Below are 16,827 nucleotides of genomic sequence, written 5' to 3'. Positions count from 1 at the left end.
CTTCAATACTTTCTTAAAGTTAAAAAAAAAAAAAGAAAGAAAGAAAGAAAGAAAGGAACAAGAAACTCTACACATTGATTTTGGAGGCCCTATCATCCTCATGGGGGTGGGGCTTAGCTAAGAGCTGAATGGGGAAGTTTTGTCAAGAATTAATAATCAAAATATTGGTCAAGTCTTTAGAGATGGCAAAGTTGTAAGTGCTCATTTAAGAAAGCTAATACCAAGGCTGTAGACTGTGGGTGTTTAAAAACCCATACTCATGAAGAAAAGTCTCCACAGCCTTCTGTAGTAAGTTACTCATTGAAAGCGTTCTCTAAAGATGTTACCAGGTTAGCTTCTGGAGCAGCAGGGTGACCACCTGCTGTGGTCTTCTGATACAATGACAATCAAGCAATTGTATGTAAACATTCATGAGACTATCATATGCTCGTTAGGACTAGGCTGTGCTTTGATTCAGGCAAAGGAAGAAACGTTTTGTCAGGTTTTCACAGCAACGTTAGACCATAAACGCAAAAGTGCTGGTGGAAAATTAACCAGACTTCCTAAGATCTCTTACTTTATTTGAAGTTATTGGCTAATAACAACGAATAGTTTCCAGCTAGTATTTTTCAGGGCATGTTCCTATACCTTCCAACTTTAGGTAGAAATTATTACATGAAAGATTGTACGATTTTAAAAAGCAGGATGAAGCACTGTTTGTGGAAGTGGAAAATGATACCAGTCTGGAGTGTGACTAGAAATTTTAAGTCAAAAGACTTTAAAATGTCATAACTTTCATCCAATTTTAAGGTTTTATTCCTGGAAAAATAATAAATGTATAGAAAAAGATTTCATTTAAAGAATGTTCATCAGCTGGGTATGGTGGCTCAAACCTGTAATCCCAGCACTTTGGGAGGTCGAGGCAGGCAGATCACGAGGTCAGGAGTTCGAGACCAGCCTGGCCAACATAGTGAAACCTCATCTCTACTAAAAATACAAAAATTAGTTGGGTGTGGTGGCACACGCCTGTAGTCCAAGTTACTTGGGAGGCTGAGGCAGGAGGCGGAGGTTGTAGCGAGCCTAGACCACGACGCCATTGCACTCCAGCCTGGGTGACAGAGTGAGACTCCGTCAAAAAAAAAAAAAAAAAAGAATGTTCATCATCATATCACTATTTGTGGAAACAAAAATAACTTTAGAAGTCCAAACACGGGAGATGGGTTAAAGAAAAATGAATATATGTCCATCAAAAATGTGCTATAGGAGTACACTTATTGTTATATTAAGATGTTCATGATAAATCTTTAAATTAAAAAAGATTTAAAAATTTACTGAATAACACTACTCCTTAAAAATTATGTGCCTAAATACACACAAAAAGATTGAGATAGAGATATACTAAAATACTAATGCCAACATCTTTTATAGGATAGGATTATAATTAATTTTAATTTTTTTATTTTTCTCATCTATGTATTCCATCTCTTCTGTAGTGAACATATGTTCTTTGTGAAACAAAGAAATTTTACAAAAAAGAGGGCATGGAGGTAGGAAAACAAGGAAATAAAATACCTTCATGTGTGAGAAAACATTCTTCCTTCATTATGTGAAATTAACATCTACTCTTGACCTTGTCTCTGTATACCTTAAGAACTTTGTGTGAAATGTCTTTTATATGGTAGGGAACAGCCTTGCTACTCCTGGACCCTTCTTTTCAATCCTGAGCAGATGTCCCACTCATCAGTATATCATCTTGGAGTTCCTGGTTATTCAGCTCCCTTTACTTCTATCAAAGGAACTAATACCTCAATAGGCCCAACCACAAAAACTACATAGCCCCTCAGCCTAGAACAATGCAACAAGGATATACCTGTTGCATGCTAGGTGTAGGAACAAGGCCATGGGAAAACATTCTCTAATCTTTCCAGATCAAGTCATGAGACTTCGAGAGACTTCAGTAGTCATGTCAGAAGAGAGTCCCTGGTCTACTTCAAATAAATAGAGTTTAAAGAATATTAGAATCTGATCTAAGGGTTCATTGTTGACTTTTGTTTGATACACACAAAGGGAAACAAGTTCCTTTACTTGAAGCCTCTTTCCAGGAGCCTTAATGATCAGCTGCCAAATTTAGCCTTTGGCTCCATGTCCACTGTGTCGATTATTCTCCCATGCTTACTGAAGTGAGGCCAAATCTCATCCCTATTTAGAGAGAACAAATGCAGATATCTTGATGAAATGGAGAGCTGGTGAACCTGTATTGTAAAGAGCCAGGAGAACATACTCTAATGAATGGAAGCACATGGGCCTCATGGCTTATGTTTTAAAAGTACGTTCACATGAAAGGATCAATGGCCGTGGGCGTGCTATATGAGACATAGAGAGGAGGGGAAGATACAGAGAAGGCAGTCAAGATTGGCTGCTCATTGGACTCACTGGGAGATTTGTTTTGTTTTGCATACTACTCTCTGTACAAGAATGTTCTTGGCAGCACTATCCAAAATAGCCAACAACTGGAAACAACCCATCAACAGTAGAATGGATAAAAAATAATAAATTGAGGCCTATTTATACAATGGAATATTATACACCACTAAAAATGAATGAACTACTGCTACACACATTATGGATCAATCTCAGAAACATAATATTGAAGCCAGGCACAAAAGAATACATAGGATATGATTTCATTTATATAAAGTCCAAAAGCAGGCAAAACTAATTTATGGTATTAGAAGTCAAGATAAGGGTTACATTGATTGGGTAGTGGCTGGATAGGGGCATGAGAAGGGCCTCTGGGTGCTGGTAATGTTCTGTTTCTATATTTAGGTGCTGGTTATGTGAGTGTATTCAATTTAGGAAATTTTTTTATATACTTATAATTTGTTTTTGAAATATAAGATATACTTCATAAAACGGTTTTAGTTCATATTCCTGGGCTCTAACATGGATCTACTAAAACTGTAGGCTCTAACTTCTTTGAGGTATTCAGTGTAAAGCAAGGTTGGGAATCACTACACCAGATGATCTATATCCATAGGTGTGCAGAAGCCAGCCCCTACTAGCCCACAAGAACTAGCTGTTAAATTTTTAGGAATTTTGCAGGCCCATTAGTGCCAGTATTAAAAATTAAATTACATCAGTTTACAATTACATAAATTATACTAAAAACAAAGATAATAAGTACTCAAAACGCATCACTTTCTAGCTATTTCTGTTTACTATTATCTATATTTGGAGGCTATTCACGCCAATTTTATCTATATGGTGAAAGTACAATACAATGGTGTGACACCGCGTCATCTCTTTCCAATTCTGTGCTCAGCCACATCAGCAGCTTGAAATTGGACGTGGTGGGAATATTTACACCACAGAAATCAGCAGCCACTACCAATCAGTGCTTACTTTATTGTTCTAGATCTAAGAAAATAATTTAAAACTGTTAATAATGGAGATTAAACTTAAAAGTGTGCTGTATGTGGAGGTGTGGCACTATGAATAGTACGTTTGAAAAATATTCTTTCAGTACTAAAAATTATCATCCGGTTCAACAAGGAAGTGATTCACATCATGGATGAATGAGTAGAGTTCTGACATATGTCTTTGATGTTTCACTTTTGTCTTACTGATTAACATAAAAGAAAATACCTGCCAGCATTTATATGGGAGCTGCACCCCTTAATCAACTGCAACATAGGTTGGCCTATGGATAGAAGAGTTCTGCAAAAAACAACAAAAGCATACTGTGAGACCTAACCGGCTATACTGAATTTACAATAACAGGTATTACAGAGTTTATTATTATTTGTAAACAGTGTACTACACATTCTTTATGTCACTAAAATTTATGTCAATTTGTGTATGCACATACACGCATTTTACTTTTTTCCAGGAGAGCTGGTTGATTTACCAGGTCGTCACCACCTACATCCCTCCTATGTTTAAGATTCCATGGCTCTCTATTATGATTCAAGAAACAAGTAAATAAAATAAGGTCTGGTTATGCCCTATGAAGCATGAATTTCAGCATAAGATATAGTAACCACTATTCTTTAGGACCTCATGACTCAAAGTGTGGTCCACAGACCAGCAGCACTGGCATCAATGGGGAGCTTGTTAGAAATGCATGATCTCAGGCCCCATCCCAGAATTACTGAATCAGAATCTGCACTTTAACAAGATGCCCATTCTTGTTGTACACACGTGAAAGCTTGTGCACAGCTTTAAAAGCAATTAATTCCTTGGTAAGAATAAAAACTTACATATAATCAGTTTGAGATTAGTAGAAGGTTAAGGACAATATAGCAACTGGTGAGTTCTCAGCACCTAGCCCCAGTTCAGCCACTTCATAGCACTGGGAAAGACATATACTTGCTACTTTTAAATTTGAAGAAAAGGACATCCATCTTGCAACATGCATTTACCAAATACTAAAAGTGAAATTGCACCACCAGGATAATAAAGCCTATTCTAGGCCACTTGGATTATTACTAAAAAAGGAAAAACAGGTACAAGTATTTAAAAAATTATATCAAAGCAGTAGCTTTCCTCCACATATGTGATGAATTGGAGGTGTTGGCAAGGACTCGGTTCCGAAAGTCCAAAGCAGGGCAGCAAGTGCCACATGACGGAATGTGGCAGCTGGGGAGAGGAGTGCAGAAAACACTTCCCAGCGATGTAATTTAGGCCAGGGTACTTATCAAGTGCTGCCGGTGAAATGGGGAAATTGTGGTGTTTATGCTTTTCCTATCAATATATCAGTCAGCAACACGTGACAAAAAGAAAAGGCAGGAGCAGCATACCTCAAATACTCAATACTACAGTGAATTGAAATGAAGGTAGGAAAGTCTCACATTTCAAAATTGAAAGCAAAAATTTTCTACTGGCAATAATATTCTCTGGAAATATTTCTTAGTTATCTGGCTGGAAATAGTGGCTTTGAGATACAAAGTTACATGTAGAACACACATTAGCTACTTAGGAACAGTGTCTGGAAGAAAATGAGAGCCACAAATCTGCAAAAGAAGCTTGGTATTAGTTTGCAGCAGAAACTAAGGCAATAAAATAATTCAATGCAAGTAAACTTTGGCAACCCTAGAGTGTGAAGAAAACAAATGTAATGGAGACTGGGCCACTGGAACCCAGAGACACCACTGGGCCTGTTGTGTTCAAGAAAAAAAAGGTTCCTATAACCATTCCTTGCAAATCAGAATTCAAATGACTCCAGTAATTTAGAGACAAAATGATATAACTGCCCTAATATGTTAAAACATTTTCTTTTGACATACTCTAGGAAGGCTAAGAAGAGAGCTAACCCTTACTGAGCACCTACTATGTGCTTTACATGCATGAGGCTTTTATAACATCCTCATAACCCTCTGATGGGGCAGGGGATACTGTTCCCATTTTACAGTTGAGGAAAGTAAGGTCATATTTCACCTAAGTTGCATAGTTAATGAAAAGCCAGAGTTTGGTCAAAATGAAAAAGCGCCAAATGGATCACATAACAAAGACAGCTTGGAAGGGTTATTGTAACAAAGACAGCTTAGAAGGGTGTTATGTTTTGAATAAGAGAAAAAGACTATTTTATCTCCCACACCACTGAAGATAAGTGAGGTTTCTCCTACTACCCACCATATCTTTACACGACTAGAATTCTCTTATCAGCATTTCTGGATGTACCTTGGGTTTCACATGTATATCATACTTGCTAGTTGTATTTCAGGCTATGTTGGAAGATTTAGAAGACTTGGCACTTTTCAGGCAGTGTTATGTAACGGCACTGGGCTTTGGCTGGGACTTGGAAGCCTGGGTTCAGTTCAGACGGTGTCACTTATTAACTATGAGAGTAGTCAAGTTACGTTGCCTCTCTGGGTGCCAGTGTTTTCCATCCACATGAGGTTGGGCTAGGTATCCTTAATAAGGACATTCCTGGCTCCATGATTCAACTCTCTCTGACCCAACTGTTTAAGATTGTGACACCTTCCATCAAAATACATTTAAAATGACCTAAACAGTTAGCCAATTTATCTAGGCAAAAATGTTATGTAGTTCAAATTTAAATACAAAATTTAGAAAGTAGAAACAAACCCAGAAGGATAACTTCTATGCTCCAACATCTGCAAGAGTAACCTGGAATGAAATGGTTTAAAGTGTTGCTTTTGGTGGTGGGTGCGGGGAGGTGTTATTTAGAGCAAATATATATTCAAGTTCTTAGACAGCATTGGGTGCAAATCCAAGCTCTGTTTCCTAGTAGTTCTTTAACATCTCTGAGTTCCATTTCTTGCCTCTGTAAAGTTGGAATTGATCATGAATATTAGCTGCAATTTAGTTAACGTGTCTGGCATCTAGTAGGGGCATAAATGCTGGTTTATTGTTATCACAGCAGTCATTAAGGGTTTGGTCTATGGTTGGGTAACAATTCAAAGGAAATTTCTCCACAGAGAGATAGAACCTAAGATCATAACCTTATTAACACTGGGAACTTGCCATTAACCTGTGTCTATGCAATAAATAAACTCAGGTGCACAGTGGAGACATGTAATTGCTTTCTTCTAGACCTATTGGCATCGCTTTCTTTGTAAAACTTGCTAATTCGTTCTTTAGTGGATAAAGCCTGATCAGAGGCATGCTGATGTATTTGATGACAGAGCTCAAGGAAGTTTCTGAAGACAGGAGTGTCCTGGGACATCTGGAAAAAGTGACAGTCATAATCACATGTCCATCGTTTTTGGCATCTTTTGCCAGTTTTCCAATATCTGTCCTATGGGCACAAGGAACAAAAGGTGCCAGGAAAAGGAGGAAGTGGGTTCTATTTGTTTACAAACTAAAAGTAAAAAAATTCTGATGCTAACAAATAACTAATCTGTAAATATCCCATTCATTGGAGTGACTGCTTCTTGATCCTTCCCCCAAAAGCTTTCCCTCTTCCCTGCTGCCCACACACTCACCCATCTCCTGCCCTCGTCTACACACACTTTTTGGAACTCATTTTTCCCTCCCTCTCCAAGTTTTGTTTTGGTCTTGTGATGTTGGTGGGAAGCCTGGTGGAGAAGAGAAGCATTCAAATCACCTATGCTCTTTAAACGCTAAAACATGAAGCCAGAGGGAAACTTGAATGGCCTATTTTCTAAAAGGAAGACCAAGAGAAAGTTTTAAACATTTCTCTGTTTTCTACAGGTATATTTCTTGAGCAAAAAATGGCAGAATTTCAAATGTTTCCAGCCATTTTAAAAGAGGTAAGTCATGCATACTAACCAAAGCCTTATGAAATTCAAAAGAGAAAACAAATGATTGCTAAATGATTATTATTAGAGATACCATGCTAATTCCTAGATCTCTTTTGTTCATAATGTTATATGATTCAAAGTATAATTTTAGTGCTTAAAATTATAGGTTTATGGTTACTATATTGATATTTTTGTTATATACCATTATCACAACTAACCCTGTTGATGAGGTGTTGGCCTATAATGGGATCTTCCCAATAATAATAGTGCTGTTATAGAATGTGACCTATTTTGTAATGATCCACTACACAACAACTTTTACAGGACAGAGGTGTTATAGGACAGCTTATAACATCCCTTTAAATGCTTAAAAAATATCTTCACTAATTAAGATTTTAGAGCTATTAGCTTGAGTGGGGGTTATCAGTACATTAAAAAAGATGATATCCTAAGGTTTGGTTTCATAATTTGTTTCCCATTTCATTTTTTAGTACCCCTTTATATAAAACTAGCTAAGAAGGATTCACAACTGTTACAAATTACTTTATGAAAAGAAAGAGGGGAGAAAGGAACTAGGGGAACAGAAGAGAGAGAAGCCTGTCAATTCAGGCAAAACCTGAAAAAGGTCTGCTTAATATTTGGTTGTTATCAGGACTTGGGTTAGGATTTATCTATTACGTATCCGAATCCATCTACGTGGTGCCTTTCAGACAAACTGAGGTTCCAGGAAAAATCCAGTACTTTTAAACATCATGCCAAATTATTATGCTTTCTCAAAGGTGCCATGCAGATTCAAATAGCTCACAATTTTAGGTTACTATGCTTGTGAAGCAATAACATCTTTGAGTTTGAGATATTGCAATTTAGCGGTTCTGGATGACTACATAATCTCTCCCTGTTGGGTTGAAATTCTACATTCTACCCTTTCCCAAACTCTCACCGATTAATCATCTACCCAGACAAAAAAAATGTGCTTGGAATTTTTTTTTCATGCATATATGGAATTGCAAAGTAATTCCACAGAGTGGAAAATGCTGAACTTCTCATAAATGTACCACTGATCCCCAATTCAGCCTTCTGGCAAGTATAATCTTGATTTATTCTCTATTGTTTCATACCTGAATGTTTAACATCTTGCCTTTTAAATCTTCCGTAAAATCTTCAAGGCCAGAGACCCCACAATAAAAACTTTCTTATATCTTTGACAGCGTCATGCCAGAAAGTACACATGAATACTTACAATTTCACTAATTTACTTAAGAGAATAGAATTGATTATTTTGCAACAGCTGGGCCATTGTTATTATATGTGCTAGTAATTACCAAGTTATCTTAAACAAGTCACTTAACCTTCTTTGTCTTCAGTTTCCCTAGTGGAAAACAATTTTTCAACTAGAGAGTTTAGGTCTTAGGGTAAGACAAAAACTTAAAAAAAAAAAATCCTATTTGTGCCATTTAATAGAAGTAAGAATTGAACATATTATTTAATGTCTATAAACTTCCAACTCCTCACCTGTAGTTTGGAACTCAAGGTAGTGGTTTCACCTCCCCGAGATATTTTTTTTTCTTTTTGAAGCAGAATAAGACTATTAATATAAAGAATGCAGCACATTACCTGAACCGTGATTCATGCTCAATAAGTCAATTATTATTATATCAAGTTTCTTCCACCCCAGAGTGCTAAGATTAGCATAGAAGTAAACCCTCAATTATCAAGCACCCAGATCCCCAGTATTCTCAAGCGTGGGCACCATTCTGATGCCTAAAGTGAAAAATAAAACGTCGTATGAAGGACAAACTGGTTTGAGGCCCATATTTGTACCATGGTACTCACAGAGTAAGCAATAATTTTAATAATCATTGAACTCATGACATTCATAACCGAGTCCATAAAAAGGTCAAAGACAAAATTTTTAAAAGACAAATGATTAAGAAACCTGTTCTGAAATGCATGCTCAAAATTAGATACAGAATGTTACCAATCTATAGTCATGGGTTTGCACAAAGACACTGACCTGGCTTGCTGGAAGTGAAGAACAGAACACTCGGCTCACAGCTGGACTTACCTACATAAAAGAGAGAAATACTTTATAAATTCTACTGCCTGCCAGGAGTACATGGGGAGCCACTAAAATTTTCAACATACGTTGTTTTCTTTTTTTCCCCCGAGAAAGGGAAGAATCTGCTTTACTTTTGCTAAGTGCCAGTGTTAATGTGGCATTTCTTAGGGTCAAATACATCCTGAAATAGCTAGGTTAACATTTTGCAGGATTTGTGAAAATACATTTTTGAGCACTTGGGACGATACCAAAAAAAAAAAAAAAAAAAAAAAAAAAAAAACCCAAAAAACATTTGGCCGCAAACCGATAGATAACAATGAAAATCTTAGAGGCATTTTACAATACAGAAGTCATAGATGTGGTCAGCCTATTCAAAATAGCATTTTTAACAACATAATCATAATTAAAAGACCAAACAATTTTGTTTTTTCCCGTTGTATTTGTATAACTTATCATTTGTATTATTGAGCCAATAACATCAAACTGTTACATGTGTTTCTGTTTCCACCTGTGTGATCACACAGCTTGCGTTATGCACTTAAAAAATCTTACACTATCTTCAAACTCTGGGAAAGCCATAATGGGCAAAATTAGTATATTGACTATGATATTCTTGCTTCCTAATGATTTTCCAAAGCCTTCTGTACTAGGATCAACTGGTTAAAGCTTTTCCCCATTAGTATGTCCAAATATGATCCAGGAATCTCAGAGGAAACCATGTTTAATATAATAATTTACTGCCCACTCCACCTGTGGAGCAGAATGCAGACATTATTTATATTGAAAAGAGCTTGTGTTTATTTTCTAGCAACCAGTGACTCTCTTAGGCATCTACAAGGTTACTGGAAATGAAACATAGTTCCGAATTTCTAAATAGCGTTTGTAAACAAACTTACCAGAGTATGTTTAAAAAGGTCTAAGGCTTGCTAAGACCAAACAAACACAGCCTATTGACTATTTACTATCTGCTGCTCGTCAGAGGACTTATACAAAGATGCAACCACCGATAACGGTATTTTATTTTTTCGGTTTAGAGTATGTTAGTGTAGAACGTACACCACAGCCTCGGTTGGGGGTGGGGGAGCCCCAAACCAGTGAAATCTCAAGCTGAGCGTTTGGCTGGAGTTCAACAAGGCTCAGTGAACAGCACAGGATGGGGAAGTTCAAAGTCAGGGCGACTCTTTTGGTCTTAACTTCCTAGATTTTCCTAGATCTGGGTGCCTCTGTGTATATATTAACCTTCATGCATTTTTGCCCCCAGCAAATGTGTACAGTCAGCTCCAAAGGCACAGCTTGTGTGCTAACGTGCCAAGCCAAGTCAAAACCCTGTGCTTGGCGCTCCCTTCTAACTTTTTGGCTTGTCCAAGTCTAAATATTGACATTGCTCCTCAGTTGAGATGTTTGATACTGCTGGGGATGGAAACGGTGCAGCTAACAGTAGGATCTAATGATATATTTGTACATAGTTGTGCCTGCCTTCCACTTCCTTTCGGGGGGCAGAGGGCTGGATTCTCTTGCCTGCACATCTCCCCTTGGTTGTTTTCCCCAAAGCCGAGCACACACAGACAAGGTAAGGTGTTCTGCAAGCCCCTCATGGCAGCTTCTCCTGTTGTCACAGCAACTCACAACAGACTCCATAGACAGGGGGTTGCGGGGGAGGGGAGGGGAACGCCAAACTGTGGGCTGGCCAGTCAACTCTCAAGAGGGTGCAAGCGCCAAAGGGGCTAGCTTATTCCCCTGTTCGGGTCCTCCGGTACCCGCCCTGCCTTCCCCACACTGGCCTTCGAAGGGGAAGCGCCTTCTCGTCGGCGCGGCACCACCCCCTCCCTGGCGCAGCCAGCCTGATAAGGGTGCCTGTTGTACATTTTCTCAGCTCCAAGTTAGGGGTGCGGCTGTGCGGGCGCTCCTAGAAATCTCTTGTGCTCGCCTCTGATGGGAGGGTTCCTGGCCTCTCGGAGAGGCGAGGGCGGCCCCCCTAGCGGCTCGGTCCCACAACTCTCTCTCGGGGCGCTGCTGGCCGCGTGGCACGGCCCGGGGCCCGCACTTGCCACCCGCTGGGGCCGGGGCGGTGGGGGCTCCGCAGCGGCTGCTCGGAGAAGTTTCATAGCATAGAGCACTCACGACACAGAACCTACCCTGAAGCCGAGCGAGACGCGAGCTCTCTCCGCCTTCAAGGGCCGGGGGGAGCGGGGGGGCCCCCGCCACTCAGCAGCAGCCACGGCTGCGCGCGGTCGCGGGTGTGCGGGGCCCCTGCGCGCGGCGCGCCGCCCGCCGCCCAACTTTGCACAAAGGCAGCATGGCACTGCCTCGCCCTGCCGCCTCGCCCGGCGCCGCGGCCGCTCTTCCCAGTCCCGGGCGAGAGGGGCTCGCCCCTTTCCACCCGCAGCCCTCCCCTTCGCCTGCCCCCACCCCGCTCCCAGGCGGGGCAGCCGGGCGGAACGGAGCACCCGGCACCTCGCTCCGCCGCCGTGGCGGCCGCCGCTCGCACTGTGACGTTAGCAGCCTTCGCGGCTATTTATATCCACACGATTGGATTTCATTCATGAAACCGGGGCCTGGTGTGTCTGTGCTCTGGGACACGGGTGGCAAAGGTGCCTTGGCTCTACGCAGACCCGACGGGCCCGGGCACGGAGGCGGATCGCCCGGGACAAACCGACACAGAGCATGGGAGACCCCCGCCCTTTCCCCGCGCTGCCAGGAGGGGGGAGTCTGGGCCATCTGTGTCCCCGTACCCCATCCCCAATATCCCATCCACTCCCGTGCCTTTGCTGGCCCTTTGTCCCAGGCTTTGGAAAAGTAAGTTGGGCCACTAACCGGCTGGGCAGCATGGCTTTCTTCCCCCTAGGAGCTGACCGGCCGCGGACTCCGAGGGAGGACATTGGCTTTTGTTTCAAAACCGAGCCCAGCTGCTGACTAAGGGCTGCGTTAGCCCAGCCTCCTCCTCCCTGGGCGGCTGCACGTGTTGGCTGGCTCTTCCATTCTGGGTTACCTTCCTCTGCGACTTGGCCGGAGGGGTCCCCGCAGGGGGCGTAGGGACGCACCGCTGACCCCGACCCGGGTACAGAGGTGATTTACAACCTCCTGCAAACGGCTGAGTGAGGAGGTGAAATTGACTGTGGCCTTCCACAGACAGCCCATGCCTCCCCACAGAAACTGCTCTCTCCCCCAGGCTGACGGTGAGTTCTGAGGACAGAACCAGGGGTAGTTTTCATGCATTCACTTAAATGCTTATAGAATGACAAGATGCCAGGTGTCTTGCCAAGCTCTAAAGAGGTGACATGAAAGCAACCAACTGGGTTCCTGCCCTCAGGGAGCTTTCAGTCAGCCTGCTAAAATTAGTATGCCTAACAAAACCCATCACTCCCAGCCTGCAAAGAGACCACTGGGGAATAAAGACACGACTGTGTTCAGCTACCCAGAGGAATGAATATATTAATTTAATATAGCTTTATTGAGTAGGCTGTATGCAGAGAGCGGGGGATACAAAGATGGAAACAATGTCATTCTTGGCCTCACCAGTTCTCAGGTAATGTGTTCCTGAGATACTGAAGGCCTGGGAAAAAGAGAGTCCATCCTATTATAAGGGCTACTTCTTTGGCTTATCCCTCCAAAAACAGGATGCGTGAAAAAATTCTGAAAGCAAACACACTTCTCCGTCCCTCAGTTTCTTCCAGGAAACCGTCTTCAGTTTCCTGATGAATTACCCTACGGCCAAGATTCCCAGGTGAATTCCAGTCCAGTGGATATTTCTATTCTTCCTTGCTTGCTTATATTCTCTTGAAGTCAAAGGCTTGCCTGGTGCTCTCTGAATCCCCCAGAGACCCCAGAAAATAGTGGAATCCAATGTTTTTACGAGGAAAGGTATCACCGGTAACCTCCTTTGTTTAAGCCATTCCCATGGCAGTATATTTGAAAATGGAGTTACCAAGGTCCTAGTCTTTGATACCAGAGAGGGTAGTGAAAAGTCAAGCACAGGTGTCTACTCCAAGAACACATCCAAGAGGTGGGTGATCATTTACTTGGCATAAAACTGACTTCCCATCCTGGCGCGGTGGCTCACGCCTGTAATCCCAGCGCTTTGGGAGGCTGAGGCGGGCGAATCACAAGGTCAGGAGTTCGAGACCAGCCTGGCCAATATGGTGAAACCCCGTCTCTATTAAAAATACAAAAATTAGCTGGGCGTGGTGGCACACGCCTGTAGTCTCAGCTACTTAGGAGACTGAGGCAGAAGAATCGCTTGAACCTGGGAGGCAGAGGTTGCAGTGAGCCGAGATTGCGCCACTGCACACCAGCCTGGGTGACAGAGCAAGACTTAGTCTCAGAAAAAAAAAAAAAAACAAAACTGACTTCCCTTAGTATTTTGCAAAATGACTCTATCTTACAAAGGCTTAATCAAAATACATTCTTTTTCAGGTACAAATTTCTTGGGAAAAGTTAATTAACCCTGTTCACTCCTAGCAATCAGTCCTCTTCATTGCAAGCCATTTCTCTTCAAACTGCCCTGGCAGCTAAAAAATAGGGTAGAAACTCAAAAGAAATGGGAATCAACGTGTACTGTGGCCCCCATATGTGGCGGGCACAGGGCTGGGTGGCTTAAAACACATTTTCTCATGTAATCCCCACAACAACTGACAAGGCAGATGCTATTATTATCCTAATTATTTTACAGACGAGGTAACAGGCATGGAGAAGTTAGTTTTCTGATGTCTTGACAGTTGCATTTGCACCTGGGGTGGTCTGTGCCAAAGTCTTATTTTATCACTGACCTGCTTTTTAACAGCCTGCTTTTCCTCAGTTTCTTCCATTTTCTCAGTTCTAAACTAAAAAGAGTTCAGTGTCATACTTCTCTTACATAATAGGCAGGCGCCTATACCAGAAAGACACACAAAGACCCCACCTGGCAGGGTACCCTTCAGCTCTTGACCTCCACCCCCAGGGCACACCAAGGCTCACAGGCTTCCAAAAGATGTTTCTTCTAAAGGGGATAAAGAAAGTCAGCCATCTTGGAATTACCTAGTTGAGTGCCTAAATCTGAGGGAAACTGGAAGCACTTTCAAGAAAATAAGTTGGTATCAACAGTAATTCAGATACAGCAGAGTAAGTCATTGTTCTAGGAAGTCCTTCCAAACAAGGGCAGTGATCAGAGAAAGACGTTGCCACATGGTACTATGCAGCCCCAAACTTCACGTATAAAACCTCAGACTGGAAAAGCTGAAGAAAATGCAGCAAGTAGTACAGACTGTATTTTGCCAATAGGAGAAGAGAGAAAGGGAATCATAGCAAATAACGCCTCTAATCACTGCCATGAGTGTATCCCTGCTCTTGTTATTTCCATGAAACGATCAATTTTTGCATACTAAAATCATTGCTTGCTGATAGAATCAGTACCATTCCCTTTAAGTAAACATAAAAAATGGTACCTAAGTGGAATTAAAGCAACATCGTGTATTTAAACACTTTCATGTTTCTATTGCACAAAGGTGACTTAAAAACTTTAGATTAGCTTTTATGGCAGCCATTTTATCAAAGTCATAGGATTAAAAAAAATCCCACAGGCCGGGAGCGGTAGCTCAAGCCTGTAATCCCAGCACTTTGGGAGGCCGAGACGGGCGGATCACGAGGTCAGGAGATTGAGACCATCCTGGCTAACATGGTGAAACACCGTCTCTACTAAAAAATACAAAAAACTAGCCGGGCGTGGTGGCGGGCGCCTGTAGTCCCAGCTACTGGGGAGGCTGAGGCAGGAGAATGGTGTAAACCCGAAAGGCAGAGCTTGCAGTGAGCCGAGATCCGGCCACTGCACTCCAGCCTGGGCGACAGAGCGAGACTCCGTCTCAAGAAAAAAAAAAGAAAAAAAATTCCACAATCTAGACATAGAATTGTTCCACCATCACAAAAGAATCCTCTCATACTACCTCTTTATATTTGCACCCCCAACCATAAATCTGTTGTCCATCTCTAGAGCTCTTTTATTATTGTGAGATTGTTATATTAATGGGAACGTTAAGTATGTAATGTTTTGAGATTTACTTTTTTTTTCCTAAGCATAATGCTCTTGAGTTTCATCCGCGGTGTTGAACATATCAGTAGTTCATTTCTTATTATTGCTGAATAAATTTTTATTGCATGGATGTACCAGAGTTTGTTTATCCATTCACCCACTGAAGGATATTTGAGTAGTTCCCAGTATTTTGCTATTAATATTATGAAAAACACTTCCATAAACATTTGTGTATAGGTTTTGTGTGAGCATAAGTTTTTATTTCTGCGGGATGAATACTGAATAATGCAATCGCTAGGTCGCATGCTAAATAACAAACTGCTGAACCATTTTCCAAAATGGCTGCACCGTTCAGATTTCCACCAGTAATGTATGAGAGATCTCCACATCCTCAGTAACATTTGTATTGTCATCATTTTTTAAAAAGTTTCACTTGTTATAATAGTTGTGCAGAGACAACTCATTGTAAGTTTTAATTTGCATTCCCCCAATGAATAATAATGTTGAATATATTTTCATTGGCCTTTTTTGCCATTCTTATCTCCTCTTCGCTGAAATATCTGCTCAAGTCTTTTGCCTATTTTATAATTGGATTGTCTGTCTTTTTGCTGTTGAGTTTTTAAGAGTTTTAAAAAATACATTCTGGGGTGGTAGAATCTTCAAATTGCAAATTAAGTACTACCATCCCAAGGGAACTCTATTTTCAACTCAAATGTATTGTTCAACATTTCTATTGCCATCAATTTTATCAAGAACATTCTTAGGTAAGAGAAGTACTTACATAAAACTCCTATAGAAAGGGTCTTTTCAGGATTATTTTATAAGACTGCATTTCAATGGTTGGTTAGCCACATGTAGCCGAAGCTGAGCCTTGTGACAGGTGCAGATGCCTCCTGGGACCAAAGCAGCTAGACACAGCAGTGGCTTTGTTCAATCAGAGCTAACCTAAGAAGAGAGATTCATGCTGTCCATCTCTCTGCTCTGGATGCAGCATGTGATGCTGTCATTGGCTATTTACAAGAAATTATCCTGGATGATGAGTTCCAGGTGTTACAGAGAAATTTTGGGGACTAGTACTAATAGGGGTTTGAAGCACAAAAGAGAATAAGCTCATGTATGGCCCCATTTTAAAGAATAAGTGTTTGGTAGAAAGGTATATTGAGAAACAGTTGTTGGAGTAGATTTTTGCAGTTAAGCCAGTGGCTTTAATAACACCCGACAACTTTTTGGCACCCTAAAGAGGAAGACATATTTATGTCTGCTCTGCTGGTAACATATTTATGCTGCTAGTGCTTATGGATTTTCTGACTTTTAAGGAAATGCTTCTGGACTACGGAGGAGAATAAGAAGGCTGGGCACCGGCCTTTAGCAGTGGTTTAGTGGCAACTGCCTTGTACAAATCATTTTACATGTTAGCTTCTAGCAGTGAGGTCGGTCTGGACAGCACGGGCCTAATAGGCTGTCGGGCTCCAGCTAGTGAGGACAAACAGGAAAGACTGACTGTTCTGAGGCTCTTCATTGATGCTAAGTATTGACGGGTCATAAGGAAAACGACTTGACCT

General features: G+C 41.3%; 1 protein-coding gene and 1 long non-coding RNA gene across 43 annotated transcripts in view; one reads left to right on the top strand and one right to left on the bottom strand.

Moving 5' to 3' along the window:
• Nucleotides 1-16,827, bottom strand: part of RHOBTB1 (Rho related BTB domain containing 1) — a 144,733-nt gene that overhangs the window by 75,120 nt on the left and 52,786 nt on the right. For 8 of the 42 annotated variants that reach the window (XM_077945077.1, XM_077945085.1, XM_077945058.1 and 5 more), the window contains exons 1-3: nucleotides 11,400-11,773; nucleotides 9,220-9,270; nucleotides 3,625-3,696 (exon numbers count right to left, since the gene is read on the bottom strand). The exons of 2 other annotated variants lie outside the window; for them this stretch is intronic. The gene's annotated coding sequence lies outside the window, so the exon portion shown is untranslated. 42 annotated transcript variants of the gene reach the window in all.
• The window catches only part of LOC144331159 (uncharacterized), a 30,355-nt gene continuing 24,191 nt past the window's right edge, over nucleotides 10,664-16,827 (top strand). Inside the window, exon 1 of the long non-coding RNA XR_013398111.1 lies at nucleotides 10,664-10,834. This is a non-coding gene — a long non-coding RNA (uncharacterized LOC144331159). The remainder of the gene's footprint in view (nucleotides 10,835-16,827) is intronic.

Source organism: Macaca mulatta, chromosome 9, assembly GCF_049350105.2.
Source record: "Macaca mulatta isolate MMU2019108-1 chromosome 9, T2T-MMU8v2.0, whole genome shotgun sequence".
Classification (NCBI taxonomy): Eukaryota; Metazoa; Chordata; class Mammalia; order Primates; family Cercopithecidae; genus Macaca; species Macaca mulatta.
Note: the sequence above shows the minus strand (reverse complement) of the source record. Positions and strands in the feature narration are given on the sequence as shown.